Genomic DNA, 21,261 nt, shown 5'->3' on the forward strand with positions numbered 1-21,261 from the left:
CAAGAGAGAATGTTTTCGTTAGGTCCAAAAGGGAACTTGAGTTCCCAACACTCCAAAATACTTTCCAAATATCCAGAAATAGACATGGCCTGGACTATAGAAGGCTTTCTGGTAGTTAGACAAAGCCAATATCCCTCGGGAACTTATGAAGCCGATTCCCCTCTACAAAAGAGAGTCATGAACTCTTATCACTGGACAAGTGCCTCTCTATAGTGCCCACTAGCATGTCAAAGCTCACGCCAGCCCGGGCTCCCTCACTATCTCAAGTACCTGTCATACATTTCAGAACCCATGCTAACAGCCCAGCCCTCTCTCCTGCCCTACCCTAAACTTCCTTTCAGCTTACCGGCTTCCTTCCCCCAGCCATTCATTCTCCTTATTACCCTGCTGTCTTTGATGTGTGGGTTTCCTCCACTCCTCTCTTTTCCTCTGTTCCTCTCCCTCTCTCTATGCCCCTCCCTTTCCTCTTTCTGCTCTATTCCTGCTCCTCTTGTGGCTAGGTCTAGTCTTCTGGCCATGTTCAGTCTACTTCTTTCTCTCCCTTCTCTACTTTTCCAGATGCCATTGGGTGCTCTCTCTCTCTCACATCTGTGCCTCTGAGTTCTGCCTCCCCTGTTGGGGTGTCAGATGCTGCTGTTACACCAGTTCAGAGAGGACTGGGATAAGATGTGAACGGGTGGCTCTGGTGGTCTGTTTCTTCCTCTGGAGCATTAGACACCACTGCACTCCAGGTCCGTCATATCAACAGGACGGGATGATGTAGAGTCTAGGACTAATGGGGTCCACAGAACTCCAGTCTGGCAGGAAATGCTGGAATCACATTACAGCTCTTAGGGAAGGAATAAAGAGGTTCCTGTGGCAGGCATAGGGTCAGGTGATCAGGGTCCGGAGTCCCTCAGTGGCTGCAGCAGCAGCAATGTCCAGGAGGTCATGCTCTGATGCAAGCCTCTGCAAGCAATGGGAGCCTGGCCAGGCAGATCCAGGCATTGGATCCAAAGGTCCAATGATGAAAGTTTTAGTGGGAAGAGAGTCTTCCCCAAGTGTTAAAACTCAGTAAAAACACCAGTCTCAGACCATCCTTGCTAAAATAGTTTATGGTCTTTATTGCATGTGGACAAGGACTATGTCAACCTGGAGGTGGGGCTAATGGGGGGTAAATGCATTCTATTGGCTGAGGTGAAGATGCTAGTGATGCTCTATTTGTATGGGGGAAGAATCCCAGGTACTGTGACAGGCTAGCTACCTGGGACCACCTGGATGGAGGTCACCGGATTACATGCTCCAAGGCAGGCACAAAAACAAAACGGAGTTAGTCCCATTCCTGCAGGCTCAGGATAAGATTTAAATCTCAAGTTTTATGACTTCAGGGGTTTGAACATGTTCCACCTTGCTGGTTCCATTCTAATTCCTCTGGTGGCACAGTCCACACCCCTCCCCCCCAAAAATAACTACAATGGAAACTTTCCCCTGACCCATACCATGGAGAGGTCATATTGGCGGTTTATTCCATTTCCACTGTTACACAGCTGTGGTGAGACAGAATCCCTGGTCTGTCTATGCACCTCGCTGTCCTGTTACAGGAGAACCTTAAAGGGTGGGAAAGCCATCCTAGATGCTAAGGGAGAGTGGAGGATGGTGCTATCTAGAGGGAGGATGTGGCATCCACCCTTTCTGAAGCGTAGTTCCTGAAGCATAGCTGAGTAAACGTTAGTTCTGAGGTGACTGAATGCCTGATTGTAAGGGGCCTCCCTGTCAACACACCAGTCATTCCTTCTGGCCAAAGGAAAGTCCACTCCCATTGTGAAATTCATGGGCAGGGAAGGCAATGACAGATTTATAGCATCTGAGAACTTTAAGTTTTATCATCATCAAGCATTGCCTAAGGCTGAAGGAGTTGCATCCCCAGCTGAAGACCCCAGCAAGGCTGTCATTTTCAGATGTTGCTATTTGTGCTGGTCAGCCACTGAGGACACAGAGACTTCAATGGACTATCTGAGCATTTAATGGAGACAACCCATCAGCACTGGTGTCAGCTGACTGAGGAGCTGAAACAATAAGAGAGGAAAGTGTGGAGGAGAGATTTGTGGAGTGAACATAGAAGGGGATACTAGGAAGCTTCAGTGGGCTTTGGCACCACTGGCCATCTATGAGGTTGAATATTGGTGACTATGCTCTTCTTAAAGGGTTCATCTGCAAAGCTAATAACACCTGGTTCTATATCAACAAAGGAGTGTCTGCCGTTAACCAATTAATTTTGTTCTATGTGGGCAAATGAAAACTAAGCCAAGTCCAAGAAACCATTGAGCAAAGTTACTTAGAAAATAAAATAAAAAGAGTATTGGAAAGGAAGGCTTACATGAGACATGTAGAACACAGAAGTCCAGCGAACATGACTAACACAAAAGCTGCCTTGAATTTTCATAACAGCATGCCATAGATAGGTACACAAACATATGTGAATAAATAAAGAGGGAACATGTCCTGAAAGCAATTTTCTCAGCATGGAAAGAAATCATTTCTCCGCGTGGAAAACAAAGAAGACTATAAGGATGAGAGCCCCTTGCAGAAATAAAACTGTCGTTTTCTTAGAAGGATCAGACAATAGTTAAAACTACCCACCCTCTTTTAAGTTAAGAAAAAAAAAGAGTTGCTAAGATGGTCGTAGTTTAGGAGTTGCAGGGAAAGAAATGAAAGCAGCCCATAGCCCATCTGGTTAGCAAGTGCCTTCTGGCCCACGATGCCAGCATCTAAGTTGACACAAAGTCCTTTCAGTTATTTAGACTCCTGGCTTTTTGACACATCACACAAAGCCTCATAGTGGCAAAAAGGATTAGAATATGTAATGGGACAAAGTGACAACCTATAGATTAAAGGTTGGTATGGTTTTCCTTTCGGGAGGGATAGTTACTAGCCTTCATTTTCAAAGTGAATTTGGCACACAGAGGAAAAAGAAATAGGTCCAGGACCTGCAGGATTGAGTGAATGGCCTACACTGCCATGCCCACTAGAAGAATGACTCCAGATAACTTGGCAACCCTTTACCAAAATAATCTCTAAGAGGGCATGAAAAAATAATAATTTTAATTTAGGATGAAAATCTGTGTCTAACAACCCTAGGGAACAAAATAAGTCACTGGGCTGTGGATCTCAGCCCTTGCTGGGATATTAGACATCCATCATTTTGAATCAAAACACATAAATAAATCTTAGTACTTTTGCTCAGACATTTAGGGTAGAAAACACTTCCTCAAATTACCATGACCTTCAAAAGGGAAAAAAATTCCTCTGAGGAGGCCTTGTTTTGTTTTGCTATCATGTCAGAATGCCGATTTGCTCTTTTTGAACTGTAAGCTCGGCCCCTGCGTTTCTCTAATAACGTGGCGTGAGCCATCACGTTCACATGTATTTCTTCTGATTTGACAAATTGCCAAATCTGAAGCCTGGCTTTCCCAGAAGCCTTTCCCAAATGTCTTCCCTGTTAACTCTATCATCGTTTTTGCCTGCCCAAGATTAAAACCTGGCAACTTGAGAGGCTTTTCCTGACTGTGACCCTAGGGAGGAAAGGAGATGGAGGAACGCACACTGTCCTTCACAGACACCGCTTTCGAGAGCAGAGGCCTCAAAAGATTGAATCCAAGTAATTCATTCTACAGATGATGAGGGAGTTGGCTTGTGAGGTTTGTTCATAAGAACATTATCAGGCATCTTCCTTCCCTGATGCAGCATTTCCTTCAAAAAAAAGTCCTCTTATCAAAGTAGTATCTGAACATGAAAATGGTATACAACGATTCTTTATAGATAGCAAAGGCTGTTGTGATTTGAGAAGGTTGACTCCTCGCCAAGAAAATGAAGAGTTTTGCTTACTTCAACTACCCGTTTTCTTCCATTTTTCTGTTATTCTACTTCCTGTAGTACTTCTCCTTAAGTTATTTTGTTTATTATTTGTGGAGGGTATGCTGTGGGTGCCGTGGCACACATGTGGAGATCAGAATATAGTTTGCATGAGTTGGTTCTCTCTTCCCACCATGGAGGTCTCAGAAGTCCAACTCAGGTCATCAGGCTTAAATGAAAATGTCCTACCCAGAAGCTGCCCTGCCGTCCGTATTCACTCCTGTTCTCAGCTCTAGATGCTTGCACTGTGTTACGAAACTGTCATTGAGGAGCAGTCTCTCTTACTTTTATTGAATTGGCTGTCAGAAATGAAATGAACAGGTAAAGTTGCCCATTTGCTCAAGCAGAACTGAGTATGTTCTAGGGTTACATCTGTTTCCCAGGCATGTCTAAGGAAATGATTACCATACCACACCAAGTACACTGGGCCTAGAATCTAGGTCAAGTGTAAACTCTTTGTCGAGGACATCATGCCACAATTTATTTATTGCTTCATATTTTGGCCATTAGTCCTATATAGTTTGATGTTTCCCTGGCATTATACTCATATTTTCTTTCTTGGGGAAGAACTGTATGATTTCCTCATCATATTGCTAGACTCCCCTTTCTAATTCTTAGGAGTTGTTCTGTTCTTCCTCTGGAAGATGTTCTTGGAACTCATTGACTTTCAATATAAAGTAGATCGATGGCTTTCAAAGCCTACTGAAACACTTCTCAACCTGTGACTCTATTTCATTATTCAAAAAACAAACCATTCAGGTTAACTAAAGCAAGGATGGATTCAATTTAAGTCTTTCATTACAATGTACTAGAAGAACCTAATATCTACAAAAGATATTAGGTGGTATGACCTGGGGACAGCACCTGTAGAGATCTACTTCTACTCAGGACCTACTGAATTCACACTCCCGTTTTCTGACAAGAAGCCATTAAGTCTCCATTTCCCCTGATGTTGTAGGGTTATTCCCACAGATACCATTGGAAGTCCTGTCAATGTGACTTGTCAATTGTGAAGTCTCTGCTAAATTTGGCCATCTACCCCACACCTACTTCTAACTTTATTCACAGTTGTCACATCGTGTGAATCAAATCAGAATCCAGCTGGTTGTAAAGTTTCAGGAAGGTGATTTTAGGCTTCGGGTCCCAGAAGTAAGAAGAATGAATAGAGGATTGGTGTGAAACTGAGTTCCATCAAAAATACATTGTGAGCAGGGCTAAAGTGATTGCTCAGTGATTAAAGGCAAGAACTGCCCTTTTGGAGGATCTAGATTTGGGCTTACACTGGGCAAGTCATAATAACAATTGCAGCATCAAGAAATCTGCCACCTTTTCCTGGCCTCTACCTATATCTATGTTCATATACCTACACACAGATGCATACACATAAGTGTAATTAAGAATAAAACTTTAATAATCTGGAACAGATTTGGGTTCTGTGATGGTTAGATTTAATTGTTAATTTGAAAAAAATCTAGAATCACCTGGGAGATGAATCCCTGGGCATACCTTGGAATTATCTTGATCAAACTGGTTGATGTGAAAAAACGCCAACCACTGTGGGTGGCACCATCCCCTAGGCAAGGGAATGCTGGGATGAACTGTAGAAGAGTGAAGAAAGGAAGCTGAACACTAACAGGCACGCCTTCATTATTCTTTTCTTCTGAATACAGAAATAATGGGACAAATCGAGTCACACTCCTGATGCCTTGACTTTCTAGGGACTGTAATCTGGAACTGTGGGTTAAATAAGCCTTCTACCTTAAATTGCTTTTGCTGGAGTATTTTTCCAGCAACAGATAAAGAAATTAAGACAGATTGCATCCACCACCTTTGCATCTTATTTATTTGTTTCTTTGTTTGTTTGATGGTTTGTTTGGAAGGAAGGATGGAGGGAAGGAGAATGGAGAGGAGGGAGGGAGGGATTGTTTAAGAACTTTTAGTTCCCCACTAATTCCCCAGAAAGTTTACCTGGCAAGTAAACTATTCTAAGCTTTCTCTATTGCAAAATATTTGTATTTTCCCTTACATCCTATTATTTATTTGGCTAAGTACATTGTTGCCTAAAATTAGGAACTATCACTCTGTTGTCTCCCAGAAACAAGATAAAATCTTAAAAATATGAAATCAGAGAAAGTTAGTTAGTTAATGACCTTCTAAATTGGAATGACTGGCTGGCTTCCTGTGCCAATTAGCTTTTGCTGCCTAACAAATCACTCCATGCTCACTGGCCTGAAGCAACTCTCATCATTTATCCCTTAGTGGGAACTGCGTTAGAACTGACCAGGTTTGCTAGACCCGGATAGTGTCAGGTGGTCCCAGGTGTCTGGCCTGAAGCCCTGGGTGTCTGGTCTAAAGAGAAGGCACGTGTCTGATTTGAAGTGGCGCTGAATCATCTTCTGGGCTAGCAGATCTTCTCATGACAATCTTAGCCTCCCCAGGACTTAGAGGATGCTTCAATGAGCAAGTTCACCTCTGCTTCCAAGGTGTCTCTCTACTGTCCTATCAGCTGAATCAAGTCCGCCGTAGTTTTGCTGGTTGAAGGAATACATCACAGCTGACCTTGCAGACTTGGGGAATAAAATAGAGGTGGAAAACCAACACAATAAAATATTCTCTAGACAGACTTCCTTTACAACAGATCTCTGCAGTCAAGTCTAGTGTGAGTCCATTTCCATGGTCCCATCATTGCATGTTTGCTGTGTGCTAAAGATACAAACATGACTAAGACAGAGTTTCTGCATTAAGGAGGAGAGGCAGTGTCCAGGAAGTAACCTTTCATTAAGATAGCTGCATGAGCCCACCTCAGTTGAGAAAGACAGAGCAAGTAAATTAAAAGAGCGCATAGCATGAGGTTTGATAAAACCAGCAAACCCAGGCTTAGGCAACTGGCAACCTTTTTGAATTAATACGAAGAAAGATAACCCTGGCAGAGTAGGGGAAATTAAACACAGGAATCACCAAGACAAAAGGATATCAGGTTGACCCCACATTACACTGAAGTAATTTGTATAAAAATCAACGGAATTAAATTCTGTTGGTTTACAGAAGTGTTGCTCCAGGTATTTTTATTCCCAGATGGTCCATTTCTTTACAGAGAAAACCTTTTCAGATTGTTTATTGGAAAAAAAACTAAACAAGGCTGCATTCTAATTAATGGAGAAATTATTTTATAACAGAATTGAATGGAGAATTCAAGTCATGCTTTCTTGTTCAGCAAACAAGAAACCCAAGAACCCATTTGAATTGTATTCTTCTCAGGTGAATACTACAGCCTATGCCAAATGTTTGGCTCTCTTGGTCTGGCTTTTCTTTATTTCTGTTTCTGTTCTTTTCCAAAAAGAAGAAATATATCTTTAAGTCATGTTCTTCCCACTGCTCTGGGGGAGGGGCCAATATATTAGCATATTTGATCTGTGCTTAAAACAATTGCTGCTGCCCAGACCCTCCAAAATGCTGGAACTATTTACAGGTTTCAGGCATCGCTAAGATGGTTGATTAAAACTTCTTTTCCTGTTGCACTTAGGTAAATTTGCCTACTTTATTCACCCATCCATTTATTCAGGGGCCAATTTATTCAGCAGGAGGTGCTTAGACTTTTCTGTTTGTTAAATGTTGTATTGCAAAGTGAGGCTTAAATAACAAATAATTCCTTGCTTCACAAGATTTGTGAGCTTGAATAGGATTAGAAATCTATTTTTAAAGTCCATTTTATTGCTAATGTTAATAATCACAAGATAGGTTTATAGGTATACTTTTATTAATTTTTTTAATTTTTAAATTATGTGTAGTAGGGTTGTGTGTGTGAGTTCAGCTTCTTCTGGGTGCTAGAGGTATGGGAACTCCTTTAGCTGGAGTTATGCAGTTGTGAGCCATCGAGCAAGGATGCTAGAAACCAAAATCAGGCCCTCTAAAGAGTAGTACATTTAGTTAATCACTAAGAGATCTGGCCAGCCTCAGAGTTTATACTCTTAAAATATATTTTTTGAGAGGTGGGGGTATAGCTTACCAGTTAGAGTGCAAGCAGGTCAGCAAAATAACACAGAGGCAGGTACATATCTCCAACCCCAGCACTGAGGAGAAAGATGTGAGAGAGTCACGCAACGTGTAAGACCAGGCCAGCCGGAACTATACCATGAGATTCAGCCTTAAACGAAAGCCACTGTAAAGTACGTCATGAATGAACTGAGCAATTAGAGACTTTGATTGTAGAAATTTTCTACCACCAAACTCTTCCTGTTATCATCATCGTATGGCCTATGATACTTATGCAAAACAAGTGGAAGGGTGGGGACAGCCACACTACAATAGTCAAGGCTGTTATCGCTGGGCAGTGGAAAAACAGTCCCCCCTTTCTATTACTTTCCGAACTTATCAAATCATCTCCAATCAGCACATATTTTATGTAATACAATAGCATATCAGGAGAGGCATCTCCAGCTCCTGGTGGCTCATCATGGCACACATTGTTTCTTGCCTCGATCAGTCTGCACAGATTGTTCCTGATTGGTACCCTTCCTTCAAGTATAACTCAGGGACCCAGACCCTCTCCATCTCACGGCTGTGTGGCTCTCCACAAGTGACCCCTGAGTTTTTCTCACACCCTGTATCTCTTCCTTTAATTCTTAATTAAAGCACTGTCCTGTCAGAAGAATGTATGATACCTGCCTAGAGGTCAATCACCACTTTTGTCTATTTCTCTACTGGCCAAATCTCAATCACTTGGCCACTCTTAGCTTTAAGGAAATCTGGGAAAATCTGGTGTAGTTGTGTGCCTTGTAAACAAAATCAAGCGCTGCTGACGCGCCATAATCTACTCTTCTGATCACTAAATAGTCCCTTTAACCTCATCTCCATGTACAGCATGCACTTGCCTTTTTCCTTGGTCTCTTATTCTCTTTATCATGGCCACCATGAGTCTCTGTATTAATCACTGTCTGCTGCAAGTTGAAGCTTCTCTGATAAGAATTGAGAGATACATTCATCTATGGGTATAATGATAACTCATTAGGAATCAGTTTAACCCCATGTCTTAGCTGCATAATAGTAGTAGGGTTCCCACACTACAACCCCAGGGTCTACAACCTGCCTACTCTTAGATTCTTAGCCCAATAATGTGCAGGCTTTGAGTTTTGGCTTGTGGGACAGGACTTAAATATAATCAGAAAGTAGGTGGTTACTCTCATGATGCCCGTGCCACTATTGCACCAGCAGATGTGCCACGCCAGAGCAGTCACTATTGCAGCTCACAGGATCCACAGCTAGGTATGATTAATGATTACATTTCTCCTCTAGCATTATGCCATAGCACCTTCCAGCACTGTGAAACCAGCCGGTTGGAAAGAAGCTTCTAGGTCACTTCCAGCTTGAGTTCCTTGTGTTGTATTATTAGAGTGTGTGGTATCTTCAGTTATAGGGCATTACTGTCAGGTTCTAGAGTGTATACAAAAATATTAGAAATAGCTGTAATGTTTATGGGAGTCTGTGGGACCTTATGGACCAACAACTCCAAAAGAACTAACCCATACTCTGGGATGCTCATTCATAATGGAACATTTATAATACAACAGAGAGACAGAGAGAGAGAGAGAGAGAGAGAGAGAGAGAGAGAGAGAGAGAGAGAGAGAGAGAGATATCATGGATCTTGTGGAAGAAGGGGTAGAAAAAATGTAAGATCCAGGGGCAATGGATGGCTGTAGGAATACACTGTGTTTTAGATACAACAGAGCAGTTGCCTGTACGAATTCACAGTGGTTGTAATAGATACATAATGCCTCTACAAGTTCAATCTAGACCAACTCCCCAAATGGCAAGGGAAGCTATGCATGAAGTCCTACCCATAACCAAGGAGGTATTAGCAAATGATAGATGCTAGAAGAGGAAAGTCTATTTTCTTTAAGAGTAATCCCTTGTAAGCTGAAGTCTAGTGGAAGGTGTCACATCCAAGAGTTTTTGGGAAGCACAAACTAGCCTAGGTTTAAAAAAAAAAAGACATAGTTGGGTGAGTAGTGGGTAGGGAAGGAACATGTACAAAATTATCAAAATAATAGGAATAATAAAAAATTAAAATAATAAAATAATAAAATAATCTTTTAAAAAAAGAAAATCTAGAGAGACATTCAAATCCCTTCCCCAAGCACTGCTCAAAACCCAGAAGATGTACAATCTTTCCCTGCTCCAAATATGGCTCCTATGGTCTAGCACCTTTTTCAAGGGTTTATTTTATCTTTTATAATATGTATATGTCTGTGAACCACCTGATGTAGGTGCTAGAAACCAAACTCAGGTTCTCAGTCAAAGAAGTAAATGGACTTTACTACTGGTCCATGTCTCCAGTCCCACAGCCAGCCATCTGGTGACTTAGGGACACCAGTCATGTCTCTCTACTTATCTTCCCAGCTCATCCACACAATAAGCTAAAGAAGTAGAACCAGAGTAAACACTCCCATGTAGACTGTGGATGAGTAGGGACTGGGCAAACACCATCACCACCATCTGTAGAACTCTTTAAACCCAAACTCAAATGCCATGTTTGCTAAACACTAACCTCCCATCTGCCCTACCTCTGGCACCCTGCCAGGCTTCACAATACTTCCTGTTTCCATGCTTTGGATCACTGTAGGTAATCCGTATTAGTGACAGTATATGGTATTTGTTCCATTTTGTCTGTTTTATCTCACTTAGCGTAGTATCTTCAAGATTCAGTGGGCAAAAGTGCTTGCCACAGGACCACAGTGATGTGGGGCAGTCATGGGGTCTATTCTGAGTGTCAATGGAGAGAGGAGACAATTTTGGTGAACATAGTTTCTACCGCAGATAGTAAGATTTTAAAAATAAATTATGGGGATGAAGAGATGGCATAGAGAGGGTAAGAGCATTTCATTGTCTGTTTTTCTGGAGGACCAGGGCTCAGTTCCCAGCACCCATGTGGCAGATCATCTCTGTCTGTAACCCCAGATCTGGGGAATCTGATGCCTTCACACAGATGTACATGGGAGGCAAAACAACAATGCACATAAAATAAAATAATAAGTGAGTCATTAAAAGTATGTCTTACGTGTTGGGGCTATAAGACACACACCGCCAAACTCAACTCATGGGAGTTAGTTTTCTCCTTCCATCATATGGGTCCCAGGGTTCAAGACTAGCTTTTCAGTAAGTCTCTTTACCCACTGAGCAATCTCTCTAGCCCAGGGCTGTGTTTAAACATTTTAAGTCTATCCATACCCTTTGTCCAAAACCTGCCACTTCTAGAAGTTTTTCCCATGGGGTACCCTCCAAATCTGGTATCCATCCTTTCTTCTCCCTGTATCATGGCCTCCATATTTTCCTGAGCTCTCAGATTCGATCCATGGGAATCACTGACTGGATTAGAGGATGTGGAGCTGGGGGTAATGCACCCTGGCTTCCGGAGGAGGACACAGATTCGAAGCAACTGAATTACTCCAACACAGACAAGACTTCTGCACGTACCTTAGCTTTCACTCTGCTTCCTCTCTGTTTCAGCCAGTTTATCACCGGGCTCCCTCCCTCTTAATGCAGCCCACACTTTAAGATTTGTTCTTAGACACTCCATTTGAGTGTGCCTTCTGTTTCCGTATAAATATAACTAATGTATCCTCCTAGAGAAATAGTGGCGTTCTGGAAAGCACACAAAGACGTTCAGGGGCTAAAGATCTGCTGTGAGGTTCTGAGCACTGACTTCTCTTCTAGAGGCCCATGTTATCAATTCCCAGCAACAAGACAGTGGCTAACTATCATCCGTAACTCCCTTCCCAAGGAGAGCCAACTGCACCCATCCAGTGCACAACCTACATGCAGGTAAAACACCCATACACATAAAATAAAATTTTAAAACATGTCAAAATGAAGTTTAAAAGAAAAAACAAAAGTTGTTCAGGACATCAAGAGTCACACTGAAGAAGCTCTGAAACCAATGGTCTAATAATCAGAAGTAAACAAATGCGTTTATGTGGAGCATGACTTTAAAGAATGTACACACTAGTATCAGAGGACTTCTTTTCTGATGTGTTCCCAATAATCTTGACTTTATCTCAGGAGAACTTGGGGCAAGCTGTTTCCTTGACTCTTTTGGTACCCCATCTCATCTTCAAATACGTTTCCCCAAGAAAGGGGAACTGAGTAGGGATGAGGTGTTTGCACCTAAGGTATGGAAAACATAGCTTGCCTAACATGGAAGAAAGGTAGGGATGCCTGAAGAATAAAAGCACATGGCAATGAAGGTAATCTGAAGACACAAATGAGGTGGGGAAGATGCTTGGAGGTGACTGGAGAGCTTTTCCACATGCATGCCTTTTGAACACATGTCCCCTTAGGATCCTGCTGGAGACTGCTTCACTGTCCTATTCAGAGCTCACCGGGATATCTTTGACGTTTCTCCACATTTAGGATGGAGAAAAGGAAACACGGAAAGCCCAGATGGCCCACTTTTCCAATCGCACATTCACAAGATAAAAGAGGCTCACGAAATTGCAAATGGGGTGTGGTGATGCACACCTGTAGTCCCAGCACTCAGAAGGGTTAGATGAGAAGACTTCAAGCTGGAGGTCAGCCTGGGCTCTGGCTGAGTGAGACCCCAGCTTCAAAACACAAAACAATGATGATGACGATAGAATTTTAAAAGTCTGAGGACTTAACAGTCTGTGTCTTTACTGAGCCCTTTTTAAATTTTATTTATCTCCTGTGCGTACGGGGACGTCACATGCACATGTCACAGTGCACCTGAGGGTGCAAAAAACAACTGGCAGGAGTTAGCTCTTTCCTTCCACCGAGACAGTCCTGCAGGAATTAAACCCAGGCCACGAGGCTTCGTGGCAAGTGGCTCTACTCAACCAAGCCATCTCACAAGCTTAGTTTTAATCTTTTAAAGTTATGTTTTATTTTTCTCCTTATAAAATCAAAATATTTTTGAAAAAATCTAAACCCTACATGGAGGGAAGGAAAAAAATAATTGTATGGGATAAAGTGAATATTTACAACATCTATTCCACGGGTGTTTGATGCACTGGGGATACAGCAGTAAATAAAACAAAACCCTTGCATTTGTAGTTTCAGCACTCTGGTGGGAGATGCTGAAACAGGCCATGAGTGGCATTGTAAATTAGTAATAGTGTGGCAGCCCTGAAGTGCAGAACTAGTGGGTGAAGGGTGTTGTTTGGACTGACACTCTCCAGAACCATCCATGTGGAGCACCATTTGAATAGAGATGAGGGTGGTCCTAACTGAGAGACGAATGTAGCAAGGAAGCCAGCCACGAGGTTGATTTGGGGAAGAGCAGCAAGTATGAAATCCAAAGCATGTGGGACAGACTTGGTAAGCGGAAGAGGCTTCATGAGACCAGGGCCCCACCAGCAATGGTTGTTGGGGAGTACCCTAGCCTGAGAGGCCACAGCAAGAACTTTGGTTGATATTCCAAATAAAACAGGGGATCACTGGATGGTGGAAAAGTGGAATAACATAGTCTGCTTGACATTTCAAAGAGCTCACTCCATCTATTCTGTGGGAAATATGACTAAACTTATTTACACATTTTAAGGTGGTTCTTTTGATTTCTCTGGTTTTCTGTCTTAACAACAGGCATAATTTAGCTTTACAAGCAGACAATGAAACATAATGTCACCAAAGGGCAACCATATTCATTCTTTACTGCTGTGTAACAAACTATCTCAAACCTCAATGACTGAAAACCGCAAATGCCTGTTATCTTGTAGTTGGCGTAGGCTAGAAACACAGGGGAAGCCTGGCTAGATAGCCCAGCTCACCTACCCTGCAAGCTGATGACAGGCGGGCTACAAGCATTTTGAGATTCAGCAGGGGATCAATCTATTTCTGAGATCTCTCATATGACTGTAGGGGGCTAGAAACCCCTATATATAGCCTTGGGGGCTAGAAACCATGGGTTCTTTACCACATCGCAGCTTCCCCCAGGATAAGGGTAACCAAGAGAGAGAAGATTGGTTTTTCTCATCCAGTTTCAGAAGCAAACACAAATACTATCGCATTCTACCTACACAAGGGAGTTTTTCCCAAGGATACCAATACCAGGAGTCTAGGGACCTTGGGAACATCTTAGCAGGATCCAGCCCCAACAGCCATTTCCTCCAAGCAATTGATACCAAAGTATAGGCATATCAGAATGGAAGACTAGTTTCTAACACATGCCTCTGACAGACTTGAGTACCGCCCAGCACAGCCAACTGCTAGCTTTTCTCCTCTCGTTGACTCATTCCCTTGGCATCCATGCCGACTGACATTACATTCTTCTTCATTCCACATATTATACATTGGTTAAGCTTGTGGTCTCCCCCCCCCTCTCTCCCTCCCTTTCATGAAAATCTCATAATCTCCACAGACAACTACAACACTTTCTAGCTGCTTACCTCCTAAGATATCCTGATAATAGGGTCCCCGAGTACCCACAAACCCAGCAGACACGAGGTCAAGCAGGCTTATGGGAGATGAGGGATCAGAGACCAGAGAAGAGGAAGGCAATTACAGATGCTTGCTACTGCCTTATACAGTTATCTTAGTTTGATGGTAAAATGCTTGAAGGCAGGTATCAGATCCTCAGAGCTCTACAAGCAGATTCCACTGTTAAATAATCCCCTGAAGAAGGTGCTCCTGTCCTAAAAGAAATTTGGATTTTAAAAAAAAAGAGGTAGCAATAAGGACTGGAGAGACTGCTTAGGGGTTTAGTACACATTTTGGGTCATTTTAGTTCTCAGTACTCACTACTCATCAGCACTGACAGGCTCATCTAGGACTCTCCTACCCTGGGTGATCTGGCATCTTCTTCTGGCTTCTAGAGGCATTGCTTGCGCTCATGCACATGTGTGCGCATGCGCGCACCACACACACACACACACACACACACACACACACACTCACACACATATACACATACACACATACACACACACATATACACACATACACACACTCACACACATAACACACACACATACACACACACATAACACACACACACTCACACACATAACACACACACATACACACACACATAACACACACACACTCACACACATAACACACACACTCACACACATAACACACACACACACACACACACACACATACACACAAATAAACTTTACGAGTCTTAAAATAGCAGCAATAGAAATCACCTGAAATTCAATCTTGTTTAAACTCTATCGTTCTTTTCAACACAAAAACAAATCTTTAAAACATGGCTTCTCTCTTTTTTTTTCCTTTTCTTTTATTGGATTTTTTTTAAATTTACATTTCAAATGTTATCCCTTTTCCAGGTTTCCCCTCTGGAAAACCCCAATCCCATCCCCCCTTCCCCTGCTTCTATGAAGGTGCTCCTCCACCCACCCACCCACTCTCTCCTGCTTCCCTGCCTTGGCATTCCCCTACACTGGGGCATCAAGACAAGGGCCCCTCCTCCCACTGATGCCCTATGAGGCCATCCTCTTATACATAGGTGCCTGGAGTCATGGGTTGCTCCATGTGTACTCTTTTGTTGGTGATTTAGGCCCTGGGAACTCTGGTGGGTCTGGTTGGCTGATATTGTTGTTCTTCTTATGGGGTTGTAAACATCTTCAGCTCCTTCAGTCCTTTCTCTAACTCCTCCATTGGGGTCCCCATTCTCAGTCCAATGGTTGGCTGCAAGCATCCGGCTCTTTATTTGTCAGGCTCTGGCAGAGCCTCTCAGGAGACAGCTATATCAGGCTCCTGTCAGCAAGCACTTCTTGGCATCAGCAATAGTGTCTGGGTTTGGTGGCTGCATGTGGGGTGGATCCCCATGGTGAGGCAGTCTCTGGATGACCTTTTCTTCAGTCCCTTCTCCACATTTTGTCTCCATTTTGTCTCCTGTGTGTATTTTGTTCCCCCTTCTAAGAAGGACTAAAGTATGCACACTTTGGTCTTCCTTCTTCTAGAGCTTCACGTGGTCTGCGAATTGTTTCTTGGATGTTCCTGATTCACACAACCTCTTTGGCAATTTTCTAAATCTCCATTCTTACCTTTTTACTCCTGGTTGTCCTTTCTGGGCCCTCTTCCACCCAAGGGACTTCCTCTCTTGCATACAAGTTACATATGCCTTATCCCAAATGGTTAGGATGAGTGTTTCTGACTTGGGACCATATGCATACACGTAATGAAGTATCTTGGGGGTGATCCTATCCAGGAAGCTGCTGAAAGTGATTTTATAAAATGTGTTCATGGGCCTGTGTTTTGGCTGCACACTGTCACATGAGACGAGGTGCCAAAATTCTACTTGGGGCATTGTGCCTGCGCTCAAGAAGATTTGGTTCAGGGTCAGATTTGTGAGTTTAGATCTCCAGTTTGGGGGCGCTCAACTTGTGTGACTTTACTCTGACTCCTATGTTTTACCTGGTATCTCTCAAGACAGAGGATCATCCCATCTCTCCACACTCTTTTAGCCAAGGATGCTTATGGATAATGATTCTCCCCACACCAAATTACAGTTACGAGGCTGTCTTCTCCAATGGGAGGAGTTCTATGCCAGCCGAGAGTGTGAAAGACAGGGACTACCTGAAATCTCAGTAGATGCATTTTATGAGAGCCTAAATTTAAGCAAGAATCAGTTTCTTTAGAGTAAATGAATTAGAAAGGAAGTGTCAGAATGGACTGCCCATTATCTGAGTCACTTCTGAATACATTAGCATTAATTAATATATACATGCGTCTGTTTTACATTAATTTGTGCTGTTGAAATATATGTGGGCCGACCATCTGCCTAAGGGCATGTGAGAAGCATTCCCAGAATTTGCTCAGCATGAACAACAAGGTTCACCTTTACGTTCCCTGACCATGTTTGGACAAGAGATGCTTCAACTACTCAAACAATTAGGAAAAGACTTGTTTACAGGGAAAAGGGCTAAGACAAGAAAACGATGGCGTCAGCGGCTCTTCTATGCAAATGCCATTCAAATGATGTTGCGGTCACTATTCCGTGACTCTGTCCCTTTACCACTATATCTGTGTGTACTGAAGCCAGAAGGAGAAGCTACAGCCATTGTTCATGTGGCCCCATGCACTTGGCACTGGTGATGAATGTAGTCTGCCTCAGTGACCCTGCAGGTATGTAAATGAGTGTAATTCCATGGAGGGGAAAAGCAACACAGGAAGATTAGTGTGTCCAAAGTCATGGAACCAGGATACGTGCTCAAACCAGCATCTTTCAGAAACAACTGCTTTTCAAGAACACGTGTCAGCCGTCACCAGACAGGGACCCTGAGACTGAGTAGCTCAAGTCGTTCCAAGTCCTTTCTGAAACCGAGAGGGGAACCCAGAAATAGAGAGGTGGAGGAGAAAACAGAAAGAGTAAACAGAGTTTTGGGAAAGTGTGTGGGGGTAAGAAACCTAAAGCACTGAGAAAGGAAGGACGCTAAGGAGGGGTTTGGGGGGAAGAAGTGACTCGAGAGTACTGGAGAAATGTCCTGCTCTCTAAGGGAAAGGCAATACAAATGAATAACGCTCTTAAAAACTTCTGTCAGTGAACAACCAAGAAATTAGCATAGTTTTATTTTTTTGAAGAGGAGCAATGGTTCTAGAAGGAAAAGGGGAGAAAAATTGCTTGTGTTTTCTACCAGGGCCTGAGACTACATGGTGCTCAGTTCTCCTCACTCCCGGCAGACAAGTTAGAGACGGATGTGCCACTGTGTACCAGGGACTCAACCAGTAGCCTTGCATTATGATAACACAATCAGGACAGTTAGCTGACTTAGTTAACAACCCCAAGAATAGAGTAGGCTTCAGGTTAAGTTTGGTCAGGGTGCATTGAGTGTCCCACAATTCTTTCTTTTCTGTTCTTTGGGTACCAGTCTCATCTTCACATATCATACCTCAGCAACTGCAAAGATATTTATATTCCATGCCTCGTAAAGTATCTATTAGCTATCCTAGCTAATTCTTCGGGTCCTGCTTCTAAGAGTCTTCTTACAGTTTGATGATTAACTGCAGGAGAACGTTTGGCTGGATTGAGAAATACCTAGGTACCCCAGTAAGAATTGTTTTTAGGATGTGACTACGGCTGTGTGCACGCACAAGAGGTTGGCATGTGTATCTGAAAGATCCAGGGGAGGAAGCTGGGCCCTTAGTGTGGTTGGGCTGGGGACTGAGACAGATTAAACAAAAAGGCAGATTGGTGTCCGTCACTGAAATGTGGGTTATTCTGGCATAGTATCTTGGACTTAGATCTCCAGGTTTGCTGACCTTTGGACTTTAGGACTCCTATCGCAGTCTCCTTCCTAGATACTCAGCCCTTTAGTCTCAGGCTGAATTACCTGCGTGGTCTTCCTGGCTCAGAGGCTTTAGAACTTAGATGGTTCTACACAGTGCACATCCCAGGGTCTTCTGACTACATGTGCTCTCCAGGGATGGTTCTCAGCTGCCATAATTACAGCAGCTAATTCCTCTAATAAATCGCTCATATATCCTGCTGGTTTTGTGTCTCTGGAGAGCCTTGAATAATGGAGCACTTTTATCTTTTAACCAGTAATTGTAAACAGAGGGCTGATGTCTGGCTTATTGTTTTGTCAACTTGACATAAGCCAGAGTCATTTGGGAACAGGGACTCTCAACTGAGAAAACGCCTCTATAAGATTGGCCTGTAGGCAAATCTGTTGAGCATTTCTTTTCTTTTTCTTTATTTAAAATTTTTGATGCAGTATTTTTATCACGTTTCCCCCTCCCCTAACTCCTCCCAGATCTTCTAATCCTCCCTCCCCACCCAACTTCACGTTCTCCTACTCTCTTCTTTAAAAAAACAAAAAACAAAAACAAAAAACAAACAAAAAAACTCACAGAAACAAAAATAAAAGCAAACAAAACCAATATGACAAAAAATGCCAAAACAAAGAAAACACACACACACACACACACACACACACACACACACACACCCCAGTGGAACCATTTTGTGTTCTAACTACTCCTAGAAAGGGGGCCTGCCCTGGAGTGTGGTTAACTTACTTAGTGACACTCCATTAGAGAAAAGTGATTTCACTTCTGCAACAGGTATCAGTCGCAAATTGCTTTTTGGTTAAAGATTGGACCCATTGCTCACTTCCCCCTCTCAATGCTGGGCCTGTAAGTTCACATGGGCACCAGTCCTGTTACATTTGAAAGACACTGTTTCACTGTGTCATCTATCACCTCTCGCTCTTACCATCTTTCCACCTCTTCTTCCACATAGACCCCTGATCCTTGAAGGGAGAGTTTGGTAAGGACATCCCACTTAGGACTGAGTGCCCCAAAGTCACTCACTCTCCGTGGGTCTCTGTGTTAATTGCTACTGAAAGAAGAAGTTTCTCTGGTGTGGGATGAACAGGCACTGCTCAATGGGTACAATGGTTAAGCAGTATTTCTTTGCTGTGTTCCTTTAGCAGGATAATAGTAGTATGTCTTTCTTCCAGGCCTACAACCTATCTAGTCTCAGGTCTTTTGACAGCTATACCAGTGTCATGTATGAGTTGTAACATATAGAGAAGACCTTAAACCTAATCAAAAAGTGATTGGTTACTGCAATAACAGTTGTGTCACTGTTACACCAGAATATCTCGGGGGAAGGTTGCTGTGAAGGATTACAGGATTGGTAGCTAGGTGATATTGATGATAACATTTATTTTCCCATATTGTGCAGAATACCTTCCAGTACTATGAACACTATTCAGTAGGGGTGAAGCTTCTTAGCCCCAGCTTGTTAAGAATTTTCTTGCTTAATGGTTAGTGTGGGTGTTGCCATTCCCGGGAAAGCCACAAGGAGCAATTCCATAAGCAATGTTCCTCTATGGCTTCGCCTGTCTAGGGTTTCTGTCCTGACTTACTTCAATGATGGGGGTGGACCCAGAAGCTGAAGTTGCTTTCCTCTCCGAGTTGCTTTAAGTCGTGTGTTTTTCACAGCACTAGAAACCCTAACTAATATAGAAATTGTACCAGACGATAGGATACTGCTGTGACAGACCTGACCATGTGTTTTGGGAAGATTATGGAAGGACTTTAGAACTCTGAACAAGAAACATCATTGAGTGTTCCAAATTTGGGGAGATGTTGTGGAAACTTGGAGGATAATGCTGAGATCAATTCAGATAGTAGAGACCTTGCGAAGTTTCAGAGGAAAGCGAAGACCATATAAGGGCCATTTGGGTGATGTTACGTGTTAAGAATCTGTGGTGTCTGGTCAGTAGAGCTCAAGAGTTGACTGCGATGGACAGGTGACCACTGGAGTAAAATCTTTGCTTTACTGGGATAATTGATACAGGTTGCCTGAAGTTGAGAAGTTAGTGGTGGGTGAGAAGAAGTGATTCTTACTGAGGTGAAATCTTTGAAGAATTGTTTCCTCAGAGACAGCACACAGAAACCGGGTCCAGAAGGGGCAAAACTTGGTAATTTGTAAGAGTCTTTCAGGTAGTACTGGTTTCGAACACATGAAAAGGTGTGGGTGGCAGCCGAGGCTTGGCACCGTGATAGGCCAGGAGAGGCCAGTGGTGAAGGTGCAGCCTCAGACATGAGCTGTATAGGAAAGCAGGCCAAGCAGCTCTGAGGTGCACGCCAGTAAGCAGCACTCCTCCACAGCTTCTGATCCAGTTCTTGCCTTTAGGTTCCACCTTGAATTCCTGCTCTCACTTCCTTCAATGCCGGCCTGTGTTGTGAAATTTTAAACTGAAATAAACCCTTTCCTCCCCAAATTGTTTTTGGCCATGGTGTTTTGCCACAGCAATAGAAACCATAAATACGACAGCTGGTTTACACTGGTAACTCGGGCCTCGTCTACATAGCTTATCTCTTATTGTGGTAGAGCACTGGTTTCCTAAAATGTTATAAGTGATGAATAATTATGGTATCAGATAAAAATCAAGGTAATTAATTAAAAATGGGTGGACATTCAGGTAGATATCACCCGTCTGCCATAGCAAGTATGGTAGGTTTTATGATTTAAACTAATCATCTTTACTTCCTCTCTAACCATGGGAACAGTGTACTTTCCAACCTCTGTGGAAACTTAGGTTAAGCAGGTAACAAAACTGTCTCTATCCTTGGCGTTGGGTTTGGTCACATGACATGGTTTGGCCAATAGAACGCTGGTACATACATACAACACAGACCCAATTGGATTGACCGTCTTCTCAGATTTCTGCCAGGCAGCCTACCTGTCCAAAAGGATGAGAGACATGGGAAGTAGATCTCAACTTAATCTGCAGTGTGGGGGCAGGGGAGCAAGCCCAGCAGCCCTGTCCTTTGCCAACCAGGCCCCCCAGCTGACCTGCAGACTTCTGAGCAGTGCTGAATCACGGCTGTACAAAGCTGACAGCTCTGGGTGTTTTGATACACGCAGCATTAATGCGA

This window comes from Rattus rattus, chromosome 2 (genome assembly GCF_011064425.1).
Source record: "Rattus rattus isolate New Zealand chromosome 2, Rrattus_CSIRO_v1, whole genome shotgun sequence".
Lineage (NCBI taxonomy): Eukaryota > Metazoa > Chordata > Mammalia > Rodentia > Muridae > Rattus > Rattus rattus.